Genomic DNA, 13,408 nt, shown 5'->3' with positions numbered 1-13,408 from the left:
GGATGAGCAGACAAGGGAGTTTTTCTCTTCAGAGATTACCCGTATCATACTTGTGACATCCCCAAAATCACGGCCAGAAAAGACCGATTTTGTTTATACTTTATAAAAATCAGAGTACTTCATTTTATAAAAATGTTGCGGAATTTGTTCCCAGAAAAACATGGTAAATACGTTATTAAAACATTTTCGAAGAAACGTATTTATTTCATTTTAAAACGTTTGAGATGTCATTGTTAATACAGAAACATAAGCATAAACAGAACTTACAATTATTTACACTAGTGATCTACATCTCTTTAAATCTCTCAGTGTAATGTCACTTCATATCCACACCTGTGATATAAATAAACTGAGTGGGTCAGGTTGGGAAACCTGGTGAGCACATAGAGTTTTCAACCCACAATATTATAATTATCATTTTTAAACATCAAACAATCAACCCAATTACCCATTCCCGTTATCCTCACATTACGTCCCTAAAACATCTAATCACAAGGGACTTAGTCAAAGGACTATCATTGGGATGGAGTGTACCTGGTGAGCACACAGTTCACACAGTTTGAATGAACACACAGTTCGAATAAACACACAGTTCAAATAAACACCTACAGGTTGCGAGCCTGCTAGTGTTCCACTGGACTGTCTAGAATAGTCCGTGGTCGTCATCTATACTCCGCTAGATGACTAGATCATCAAGAACAGCTATAACGAGGCCTCTCATTATTTTATTTTGTCACACAGCAACTATTACATCTACCCATGTTTTACCCAACACATTTTGTAGATATAAAATACATGTACAGTTTAAATCATTGAAAACATGTATAAAACGTTCATCCAGCATAGATAGCAAGTATTCAGATAATACGCACACATAGCACGTAATTTATATAAAATACTTCATATCTATGTGTAAGCTGAAAGTAACTATGCACTCACCTGAAAGGTGGTGACTCAGCACTCGGACAGCGCTTCGATACTCTCAAAACGATTTTCCTTCGATAAAACCTAGTACCAATACCACTAAGGTTTAGCCTAACGATAACCGCGACAAATTAATTAGTCTAACTATTATTAAGCGTTAATAACACTCAATAATAGCCCAAATAATTATTTTAAGGACCTAATAACATTCTTATAATTATTTGAAAGCTATATAAAAAATTGCGTAGGCGTAGCACACTTACAGCGAATTTTATCGAAAACCGGAACTTAATTGGAGCGGCGTTTCGAAACTGAAAAACTCCTTTTTCTCGGGACTCCGGGAGCCTCGGGGCTTCCCTAGGGTGCTAGGGGGTTTTTCTAGGGTTTAGGGGGTTTAGATGAACTAGAGAGAGAAAGTAGTGAGAGAAAGAAGTGGATTTGGAGTGAAGAACAATGGCAGCCTCGCACATCAATTTATAGGGTCAGGCCTCGGTCATTACGCTGGGCGTATCGAGGGTACGCTGGGCGTACTCCTCGGATAAGATTGCCAGCCTCGGACCAGCTGTCTTGCACTCCATCGGACGGATAAGAACCGAAGTACGTGGGGCGTACTTGGCCTCGGACGCGGGGCGTACTCCGGACGCTAGGCGTCTCTTCGCTACGCTGGGCGTAACCCTCGCACCAGGTGTCACCATCCGAAGCGATTTCATCCGACGGCTGGGAGTTCGGCCACGTCATCATTTCATGCATCAGCTTCGCAAGTTTCACTACAAACTTTAAAAATTCGTATCTTTCGCATACGATCTCCGTTTTTGACGTTCTTTATATCCACGCGAAGGTGGGAACGTACTCTACAACTTTCATTTAGACTCCATTGGCTAATTTTGACTCTATTTTAAATTTTATATTATTAACAGGCCGGGACAGGATTGGTCCGTTAAATCCTCATAACTTCTTCATCTGACGTCCGTTTTCACTCATCTTTTTCTTGTTACGCTACTCTTAATGAGATCTTCGATTCTCGTTTAGGTCGTGTCGACTAAAAATCACTCGATCTAATATTCGAATTTCGGGCTGTACACTACTATTCCGAAACTTCGAAAAATCATAACTTCTTCATACGAAGTCAGATTTGGGCATTCTTTTTATCGATGTTCTTAGTTTAACATATTCTACGACTTTCGTTTAGATCGCTAAGGCTAAATCTCGCTCTATCGTAAATTCACTATTTACGCTTCTCGGTATCGTGTCGGTTCTGTCGCGAAACTTCGACGGGTCATAACTTCTTCGTTATAACTCGGATTTCGGCGTTCCTTATATGTACGGAAACCTTGTGACATAATCTACAACTTGGTTAACATTATTTATTATAAATAATCTTTTCTCGAAAAGTCGTTTTCGACCCCTATTGCCTCTAATTTGACTAGCCCGGATTTGCGGGCGTTACAATTATCTCCCCCTTAGGATGATTACGTCCCGGAATCATCAACGAAACAGGGCTCGTATAATGACTCCATACGTCATCTTTTCATCCTAGGTAATAATTATAACTTCTATATTCCTTCAAGTCTATCTCTTAGACTCATTGACTGTAAGCAGTACTCGATCGTGCACCTGCTCTCTTCCTTAGGTTAGACTCCAAATTATGACCTTCAAGTCACAATCTCGATCCTTACTGGGTACAAACTTAAGATGAGTTCTTTTGTTACTACTATAGATCGATGTGTCATATTCTAATGACCTATCATCGTACGTTGCAACACTTAGACTTAGGTCTCCTAAAGTTAAATTCTAAAATAGACTATGCCTTCCTTCATGTTCTAATGTGATATAATCACACTTTAACATTAGGCATTTCTATCTATCAACTTCTTTAACAACGAGCGCAATATTTCTATTGATCGCTTTGATTTCAATCGTTTGGTTTAAGTCGGACGCTACATCAAACTTGGTTCTCTGAACCACGTAACCCACTCATCGTAGTCGGACTCAATGGGATATGACCACTAGGGTCGGGATAACAACAATCTTCTTATTCATTACTGAAACAATGGTAACGACATACTTGAATAAAACGAAATCATTTACTAGCTTCTTGGTAACCTTGTGACTTTCCCTGATCCAAGTGTGAGTCATGTGCTTCTGGTAGTATAGGCCTCTACTACCATTCACACCTACTCATACTCGTCCCAAGTATTGTCCCGCAGTTTCCCAAGTCACCATGCAGCAAATCACACAACAATTTAACACACCAAATAACGAAACGAATATTTTATTATTTCTTGAAACTATTACATGGGTGTTCAAGTTCACCCTAGATTATGCCTCTAATAGGCTACATCATATGACACTATCTATATGGCTTCTTCATAACTCGATCTCTATATATCCATCCTTACTCCTGATTCCTTGCATCGTCAGCTGCTTCGTCAAGGATCATTTGAAATGCTCTTACCTTTGGTTTTGGCGGCACATTTGGCTTCGTAGCCCCTTCTCTCTTTGGGCAATCTTGCTTGAAGTGCCCTTCCTCGTTACATTCGTAACACACCTTTTTGTTGAATTTACACTCTTTGACATAATGCCCATGCTTCCCACACTTGAAACAAGTCAACTCCTCACCACATTTTCCAGAGTGTTTCTTTTTGCACTTCTCGCACCATCTTTCTTCGCTCCCTCCTCTAAACTTCCTGGTACTGTTCTTGCTTCTCTCATCGGGCTTTGCAGACCCCTCAAACTTCCTCTTTTCACCCACCTCAATCTTGTTGGCAGCTCTTCCCTTAATCATATCTTCCACAGACTTGGCAGCCCAGATAGCTGCCTCCAGAGTAGGTGCCTGACACACTGGCACCGTGTACTCCCATGGAAGTCCCTTTGCGTACTTGTCGATTTTCGTCAGCTCATCCGGAACAAGACGCAAGGAAAACTCCATCTTTTCCGTGAAGTTGTTGGTGTATTCATCAACAGACATGCTTCCTTTCTTTAAGGTAAGGAATTGGTTTTCTAGCTTGAGCAGATTTTGGGCTGAGCAGTACCTACGTTTGAATTGCACCAAAAATTCTGCCCATGTCAGTTGTAGGGGGTCATTGGGGCTCAGAGTCTTCCCCAAGGTATTCCACCAACGTACAACGCCTCCTCGAAACTGACGCACTGCAAATGTGGTCTGTTGTTTTCCCTTGCAACCGCACGTCATGAAAGCTAATTCCATCTCCGAGATCCAATCCATGACCCCGATCGGATCCTCCTTTCCGGTGAAAGTCGATGGCTTGCAAGTCAGAAAATCCTTGTACTTGCATCCATTTCTCTCGAATCCGTCATCTTGGTTGTTTTGTTGAACTATTGGTGGGTTGACTTGACCAACAGTTCCACTGTAGTCTCCTTCCTCAGTCTGCCCTTCCTTCAACTCGTGCTGTTCGATCTGAATAGTGGCTTTCTCTAGATTTTGCTGGAGCAAACGTCTAGTTTCCTCCATTTGACGATCCAACATTGCTTGGATCATCGTTTGCACTCCGGCCATTGTGACTGGCTCAGCAGCGGCTTCCATCACCGGTATTTTCTCAATCACTGGGGGTTGGTTTCTGTTCCCATTTGCATTCACGTTTCCGCTACGGGTTCTTGCCATCTTGATCTATACACCGAATAAGGTGAATCTAGATTTTTACTTAGGATTGATGGTTAAATCATCCTTATCACTTCGAAACATTTACATGCTAGTTCTAATATCGTAGTCGTACGTTTAGAATCCTAAACACATAAAGTTTCCAGATCCGGTCGGCAACAGACCATAGATCCGAACAATTAACAACATGTCATGCACAAAGCATTTAGCACATAAAAGCATTTTAGGCACAATTCCTAAAATAAGCTAGTGCTCACACCTCACAATCATCGCTTAGCATTCTAAGTTTAAGTCTAGAAATAAATCCATATTCCTAGTTCGCTTAAACTAATGCTCTGATACCAACTGTGACATCCCCAAAATCACAGCCAGAAAAGACCGATTTTGTTTATGCTTTATAAAAATCGGAGTACTTCATTTTATAAAAATGTTGCGGAATTTGTTCCCAGAAAAACATGGTAAATATGTTATTAAAACATTTTCGAAGAAACATATTTATTTCATTTTAAAACGTTTGGGATGTCATCGTTAATACAGAAACATAAACATAAACAGAACTTACAATTATTTACACTAGTGATCTACATCTCTTTAAATCTCTCAGTGTAATGTCACTTCATATCCACACCTGTGATATAAATAAACTGAGTGGGTCAGGTTGGGAAACCTGGTGAGCACATAGGGTTTTCAACCCACAATATTATAATTATCATTTTTAAACATCAAACAATCAACCCAATTACCCATTCCCGTTATCCTCACATTACGTCCCTAAAACATCTAATCACAAGGGACTTAGTCAAAAGACTATCATTGGGATGGAGTGTACCTGGTGAGCACACAGTTCACACAGTTCGAATGAACACACAGTTCGAATAAACACACAGTTCAAATAAACACCTACCGGTTGCGAGCCTGCTAGTGTTCCACTGGACTGTCTAGAATAGTCTGTGGTCGTCATCTATACTCCGCTAGATGACTAGATCATCAAGAACAACTATAACGAGGCCTCTCATTATTTTATTTTGTCACACAACAACTATTACATCTACCCATGTTTTACCCAACACATTTTGTAGATATAAAATACATGTACAGTTTAAATCATTGAAAACATCTATAAAATGTTCATCCAGCATAGATAGCAAGTATTCAGATAATACGCACACATAGCACGTAATTTATATAAAATACTTCATATCTATGTGTAAGCTGAAAGTAACTATGCACTCACACTATGCACTCACCTGAAAGGTGGTGACTCAGCACTCGGACAACGCTTCGATACTCTCAAAACAATTTTCCTTCGATAAAACCTAGTAAAAATACCACTAAGGTTTAGTCTAATGATAACCGGGACAAATTAATTAGTCTGACTATTATTAAGCGTTAATAACACTCAATAATCGCCCAAATAATTATTTTAAGGACCTAATAACATTCTTATAATTATTTGAAAGCTATATAAAAAATTGCGTAAGCGTAGCACACTTACAGCGAATTTTATCGAAAACCGGAACTTAACTGGAGCAGCGTTTCGAAACCGAAAAACTCCTTTTTCTCGGGACTCCGGGAGCCTCGGGGCTTCCCTAGGGTGCTAGGGGGTTTTTCTAGGGTTTAGGGGGGTTTAGATGAGATAGAGAGAGAAAGTAGTGAGAGAAAGAAGTGGATTTGGAGTGAAGAACAATGGCAGCCTCGCACATCAATTTATAGGGTCAAGCCTCGGTCATTACGCTGGGCGTACTCCTCGGATAAGATTGCCAGCCTCGGACCAGCTGTCTTGCACTCCATCGGACGGATAAGAACCGAAGTACGCAGGGCGTACTCCGGACGCTAGGCGTCTCTTCGCTACGCTGGGCGTAACCCTCGCACCAGGTGTCACCATCCGAAGCGATTTCATCCGACGGCTGGGAGTTCGGCCACGTCATCATTTCATGCATCAGCTTCGCAAGTTTCACTACAAACTTTAAAAATTCGTATCTTTCGCATACGATCTCCGTTTTTGACGTTCTTTATATCCACGCGAAGGTGGGAACGTACTCTACAACTTTCATTTAGACTCCATTGGCTAACTTTGACTCTATTTTAAATTTTATATTATTAACAGGCCGGGACAGGATTGGTCCGTTAAATCCTCATAACTTCTTCATCCGACGTCCGTTTTCACTCATCTTTTTCTTGTTACGCTACTCTTAATGAGATCTTCGATTCTCGTTTAGGTTGTGTCGACTAAAAATCACTCGATCTAATATTCAAATTTCGGGCTGTACACTACTATTCCGAAACTTCGAAAAATCATAACTTCTTCATACGAAGTCAGATTTGGGCGTTCTTTTTATCGATGTTCTTAGTTTAACATATTCTACGACTTTCGTTTAGATCGCTAAGGCTAAATCTCGCTCTATCGTAAATTCACTATTTACGCTTCCCGGTATCGTGCCGGTTCTGTCGCGAAACTTCGACGGGTCATAACTTCTTCGTTATAACTCGGATTTCGGCGTTCCTTATATGTACGGAAACCTTGTGACATAATCTACAACTTGGTTAACATTATTTATTCTAAATAATCTTTTCTCGAAAATTCGTTTTCGACCCCTATTGCCTCTAATTTGACTATCCCGGATTTGCGGGCGTTACAATACTCGAGCAGAATCCTGTGATCTTTGGTTCGATCAAGGAGGGTATTTTGGAGTTGATGGATGAGAGGTTGAGCACATTCTGTGCTGAGGTGGCGACCATGATGGGGTCGTGCACGCTCACTTTCAAGGAGTTTAGAGCTTGTGGAGCTCCAGAATACAATGGGGCGCGAGACCCCATTGCGAGTACCAGATGGTTGGCAGATGTCGCCAACGCATTCCGCACCAGCAGATGTCCCGAGGGGGACAAGGTCAGACTAGCATCCTGCCTTCTGAAGGACAGGACACGAGATTGGTGGGAGGAGATCGGGCATGTCATCAGGGATGACACAACATTTGATGCGATGACTTGGGCAGATTTTACTACCAGGTTCATATCCGAGTTTGCACCGGTTATCGAGGTGCAGTAGTTAGCCAGGGAGTTCTAGGATCTCACCCAGACTACAGAGACAGTGGCAGAGATTACCACCAAGTTTAGGGAGAGGGCTCTTCTCGTTCCCAGTATGCAGATGATGAGGAAATGAAGAAGGCCCATTATCATGAGATGTTGCGGAGTGATATCCGCCAGTTTGTGAGCTGGTCTAGCTGTAAAACGTTGGATGACATGATTGCTAGGGATCGTGAGAGAGATATTGATTTAGAGATGGAGAAGAAGAGGAAACCAGAGGCGGCATCTGGCACAGGGAGTTCAAGCAAAAATCCCAAGGTTGACAGATCACAGGTCTAGAGGACAGCAGAGCCACAGTCAGTGTGGCAAGTGTGGGAGATTGCACGATGGGGCGTGCAAGGCAGGAAGTCCCGGTTGCTACAAGTGCGGCCCGGACTGGGCATATGAGCAGAGATTGTATAGCTACTCCCACCATTACCGCAACATCTGATCTGATTTGCTTCCATTGCAATCATAGGGGACATAAAAAGTCCTAGTGTCCGAGTTTGATAGTAGCAACAGCAGCAGGGAAGGTGGTAGCACCTGCCCCTGCAACATTGAGGATTACAGACGGCCGTCAGGGCCGAAGTTAGGCGCCAGTGGCGAAGAGTAGAGCTTTTCAGATGACAACAGAGGAGGCGCGAATGACTCCTAATGTGGTGACGGGTATGTATTTTCCTTTCATCTTTTTATTGTTATGATTTGTTTCTTATGGTTATGTGTTTTATATAGGGTCGTTCTTAGTGAAATACATTTAAGCTACAACCTTGTTTGATTCGGGGGCTACCCGATCATTTGTTTCGCTTGCACTTAGCAAGAGGTTTAGCAAAGCTCCGAGGGAGCTGGATTGTCCACTTGAGGTTGAGATACGCTTAGCAAGAGGTTTAGCAAAGCTCCGAGATGAGCTGGATTGTCCACTTGAGGTTGAGATAGCTGATGACAGGACCGTCAGGGTCGCAAGAGTACATAGGGCTTGTTCGCTGCAGTTATTTGATGAGCAGTTTTCAGTGGACTTGGTTCCCATTTCCCTGTGAGGGAATAAGGTTATAGTGGGTATGGATTAGCTGAGCCCCAATGGGGCGATGATTGATTGTGAGCTACAGTTTGTGAGGGTCCGCACCCCTGGTGGGGGAGACTTAGTGATTCAGGGCGCGAGGCCACATCGCGGACCGATTCTTTGCTCAACAACGAGAGTGAGGCGCAACTTTCAGCAGGGTTGCGCAGGGTTCGTTGCCTATGTTTTGGATGCCCGAGAGAAGGGCAAGGCGACAATCGACGATGTACCGGTAGTGCGAGACTACTCGGACGTATTCTCGGAGGATTTGCCTGGGATACCTCCGGAGAGACATGTTGAGTTCAGGATTGACCTGGTTCCTGGTGCGGTTCCAATAGCCACGACACCATATCGGTTGGCTCCTCCAGAGATGCAGGAGTTGTCTATGCAGCTGTAGGAGCTACTAGACAAGGGTTTTATCAGGCCGAGCAATTCACCTTGAGGAGCCCCGATTCTGTTTGTGAAGAAGAAGGACGGGTCGCACCATGTGTGCATAGACTACCGGGAGTTGAATAAGGTGACGATGAAGAATCGTTACCCACTTCCGAGGATAGACAACCTATTTGATCAGCTTCAGGGAGCGTCTTGGTTCTCAAAGATTGATTTGCGCTCCGGGTATCATCAGATGCGGGTCAGAGGTGAGGATGTGCAGAAGACTGCTTTTAGGACCCGCTATGGTCATTATGAGTTTGTGGTGATGCCATTTGGGCTAACCAATGCTCTGGCCGCGTTCATGGATCTCATGAATCGTGTATGAAGACCGATGTTGGATCGGTCTATGATAGTGTTTATCGACGGCATCTTGGTCTATTTCAAGACTTAGGAGCAGCACGAGGAGCACCTGAGGGAGGTGCTAGAGATTTTGAGGAGGGAGAGACTTTTCACGAAGTTCTCCAAGTGTGAGTTCTGGTTGCGCGAGGTGCAGTTCCTTGGACACCTCGTCAACCAGAAGGGTATACTGGTAGATCTGGCCAAGATAGAGGTCGTGATGCAGTGGGAAGTCCCGAAGTCTCCATCTGAGATTCGGAGATTCCTAGGTTTAGCAGGGTACTATCGGAGATTCATTCAAGATTTCTCCAAGATAGCAGTTCCGCTCACCCGACTGACTAGGAAGTCGGTAGTGTTTCGCTGGGGGCCTGAGCAGCAGGCAACATTGGAGACCCTCAAGAAGTGATTGTGTGAGGCACCGATTCTTACCCTGCCAGAGGGAGTGGATGACTTCGTAGTCTACTGTGATGCTTCGATCACAGGGATGGGAGCTGTGTTGATGCAACGAGGGCATGTTATAGCTTATGCCTCTAGATAGTTGAAGCCTCACGAGGCTAACTATCCAACACACGATTTAGAGCTGGGGGCAGTGGTGTTTTCCCTCAAAATTTGGAGACATTACCTCTATGGGGTCCGTTGTACCATTTACATGGATCACAAAAGTTTGAGGGACCTCATGGATCAACCGAATTTGAACATGAGGCAGCGCAGATGGTTAGACGTGGTAAAGGATTATGATTATGAGATCCTTTATCATCCAGGTAAGGCCAATGTAGTGGCCGACGCCCTGAGCCGCAAGTTGCAGCCCCGATCAAGGATATTTGTTTGAGGATGACTGTGATTACTCCCTTGTTGGAGCAAATTAAAGAAGCACAGGTTGAGGGCCTGAAGGAGGAGAGGTAGAAGTGTGAGGGGATTGTGGGTCGGGTGGCTTCCTTTGATTATGACGGTTAAGGACTTTTGACCCTTCATGGGAGAGTATGGGTGCCGTACTGGAGCGGAGTACGACAAGTGTTGATGGACGAGGCTCATAAGTCTCGTTTCTCCATCCATCCAGGGGCGACGAAGATGTATAGAGATCTTCCACCAGATTATTGGTGGCCTTGCATGAAGCGGGACGTAGCCTGGTACGTGGAGAGATGCCTGACCTGCAGGAAGGTCAAGACGGAGCACCAGAGGCCTCACGGCAAGATGCAACCATTAGACATTCCCGTGTGGAAATGGGAGGATATCACTATGGATTTCATCACTAAGCTTCCCAGGACCGCACGTGGAGTTGACTCGATTTGGGTTGTGGTGGATCGGCTGACCAAGAGTGTGCATTTCATACCGATCCAGGAGAGTATATCGGCTGAGAAGCTATCCGATATTTATGTGAGCAAGGTAGTAGCACGACATGGAGTGCCTGTATAAGTAGTATCAGATCGAGACTTCCTGTAACGACCCGTTTCCGGTATGTTAATTCATTGGTAATTGTTGTAAGTTTTGCAAGAGGAACTCGGCGAGTTCATAGCCTGACTCGCCGAGTAGGGTCGCGGCTGCGAGCACGCGTGAGCCGGAGACTCGGCGAGTCCATATCCTGGACTCGACGAGTCCATCCGTCTGGGTGAAACCCTAAATCCCCGGGTTGCCCACTATTTAAACCACCTTATAACCCCATTCTCGCCTCCCTCACCCTGTGAACGCAGTAAGAAAACCCTAATCCTCCCTTGAGAGCTTATAAGTGTTTTTGGTGCCATTTTGTGAAGGTGTGAAGAAGGAGAAGAAGAAAGAAGCAAGGAGAAGAGTTGGAGTGCAAAGATCCAAGGGCAAGTCTGAGTTATTTGAGGTATTTTCGGAGTTCCCTCTTGTTATATGCTTTAAACTTCCATTAGGGCTCTCCTAAGAGCTAGTTGATGCTTGTTCCAAGCCTTATGTGTGCATGAATGCCTTAATAAGTCGAGATATCTTTAGATCTGAATGATGGGGTGTTGTAGAGCCCAGATCTACTGTCTTTTTGGAGTTACTTTGCATATTAACCATAGATCTACCCATTTTGTGCATCTTTTAGCCTTATTTCCCTTGCTCATGAGGTGGTACACGTAAAGTTGGAAACTTTACGAGGTAAATTAGCTTATTGGACTCAGATCTATCAATTGTATGTGTTGGATTCAACAAAATCGAGTAAAAATCAGTTGCATGGCGGCAACTCGGCGAGTCGGGAAGAACGACTCGGCGAGTTGGGTCGCGAGTCCCCGATTCCTTCATTTTATCAGTGTCGAGTGGATCCAGTGAGTTAGAGAGTGGACTCAGCGAGTTGAGAGTAGACTTAGTGATGGAGGGACTCGGCGAGTTGTTCATACAACTCGGCGAGTCCAAGGCAATCTTCTTAAGCTCAAGAACAACTCGTCGAGTTGTTCATATGACTCGGCGAGTCGGATGAAGATTGTCTGAGTTCTTGGATCGAATGAGTACTCGTCGAGTCAATGCCATACTCGACGAGTAGCAGCGAGTAGGGTCGAGGAGTGAGAATAGGGACTCGGCGAGTTGGCGGCCCAACTCGGCGAGTCAGGTTAACTGTGGGTTGATTTTGACTGAGAGTTGACTTTGACCAAGGGTAAAAGAGTCATTTTACCCAGTGCAGTGTTTAGTATTTGATTGAGTGTGTTTATGGACTTGTAGCCGGGGAGATACCGGAGCAGCAGCAGTTAGCCCTCCGAACTATTCACTCAGCAGCCAATTCACGAGGTGAGTTCCCTTTCAGTAGGAACGGGTCTAAGGCCACAATGCCGGCCCGTTTAGCTAGCAGTAGTACCCGGATTTTTATCCGATGCAGTAATTAGCATGTTTGATGCCTTCGTGGCTCAGACAGGATTATGTGTGTTCATGTTAAGTGATACGTTTATGTTATGATCAGTCACCTTCGGATTTCGGTCCGATGTCAGCTTCGGACTTCGGTTCGATGTAGGGGACAAGGTCCCAGTCAGCTTCGGACTTCGGTCCGATGTCAGCTTCGGACTTCGGTTCGATGTAGGGGACAAGGTCCCAGTCAGCTTCGGACTTCGGCCCGATGTCAGCTTCGGACTTCGGTTCGATGTAGGGGACAAGGTCCCAGTCAGCTTCGGACTTCGGTCCAATGTCAGCTTCGGTCTCCGGTCCGATGTAGGGGACAAGGTCCCAGTCATTCAGCTTCGGACTTCGGTCCGATGGAGGGGGGGGCAAGGCCCCAGTATGTGCTTGATATATTATTGTATGGTATGTGGTAATTTGGGGGAGCTCACTAAGCTTCGTGCTTACAGTTTCAGTTTTAGTTTCAGGTACTTCCGCCAGCAGAGGAAAGAGCTCGGGTTGATGGCATCGCACACACCACAGCTTCAGTTTTTATCCTGGGAGTTGATTTAGTTCTTGATTTTTATATAACATGGATATGATACAGTTTCCCGCTCAGTGTTTTATTATTATTTGAGATATAGCATGTATGGTTTTACGATATGACACTCAGGTTATGGTTTTTGGTTATGTTGGAAAATGAAAATTTTTTTTGGTCGTATTTTTGGGTCGTTTCAAGTTGGTATCAGAGCCCTGGTTTGAGGGATTCGGATACACTTCCGGGTGTATCTGAACTCAAACTAAGGGGAAATAAAAAAAAAAAGAGATTTTTCTAAAAAGGAAAATGTTTTCTAAAAGAGTTTTGAAAGCACTTAGAAGGAAAGAAATTTTTTAAACAAGATAAGGGTGTGGTGTATGCGATCAGCCGAGCTCAAGTAAGTGCTCCCAAATTACCCATACAAGTTAATTGTTCAGTTTCAGTTTCAGTAGAACAGCATGCTAGTATAGGACTAAGGATCTAGGAGGATGCCTTATGTACCTGTTTTATGTGTTACAGCTTTATGAGTATTGCATGCTAGTATTGAGTAGACAGCAGTAGGATAGCCTGTTTAGGTTATGCCTGATAGTAAGAGCTTAGCACTGTATGCTAGAGTAGCTTCTCATTATGAGGATAG

Source organism: Lactuca serriola, chromosome 3 (genome assembly GCF_051521515.1).
Source record: "Lactuca serriola cultivar US96UC23 chromosome 3, Lser_US96UC23_V15, whole genome shotgun sequence".
Lineage (NCBI taxonomy): Eukaryota > Viridiplantae > Streptophyta > Magnoliopsida > Asterales > Asteraceae > Lactuca > Lactuca serriola.
The sequence above is the reverse complement of the archived record's forward strand: the minus strand, read 5'-3'. Positions refer to the sequence as shown.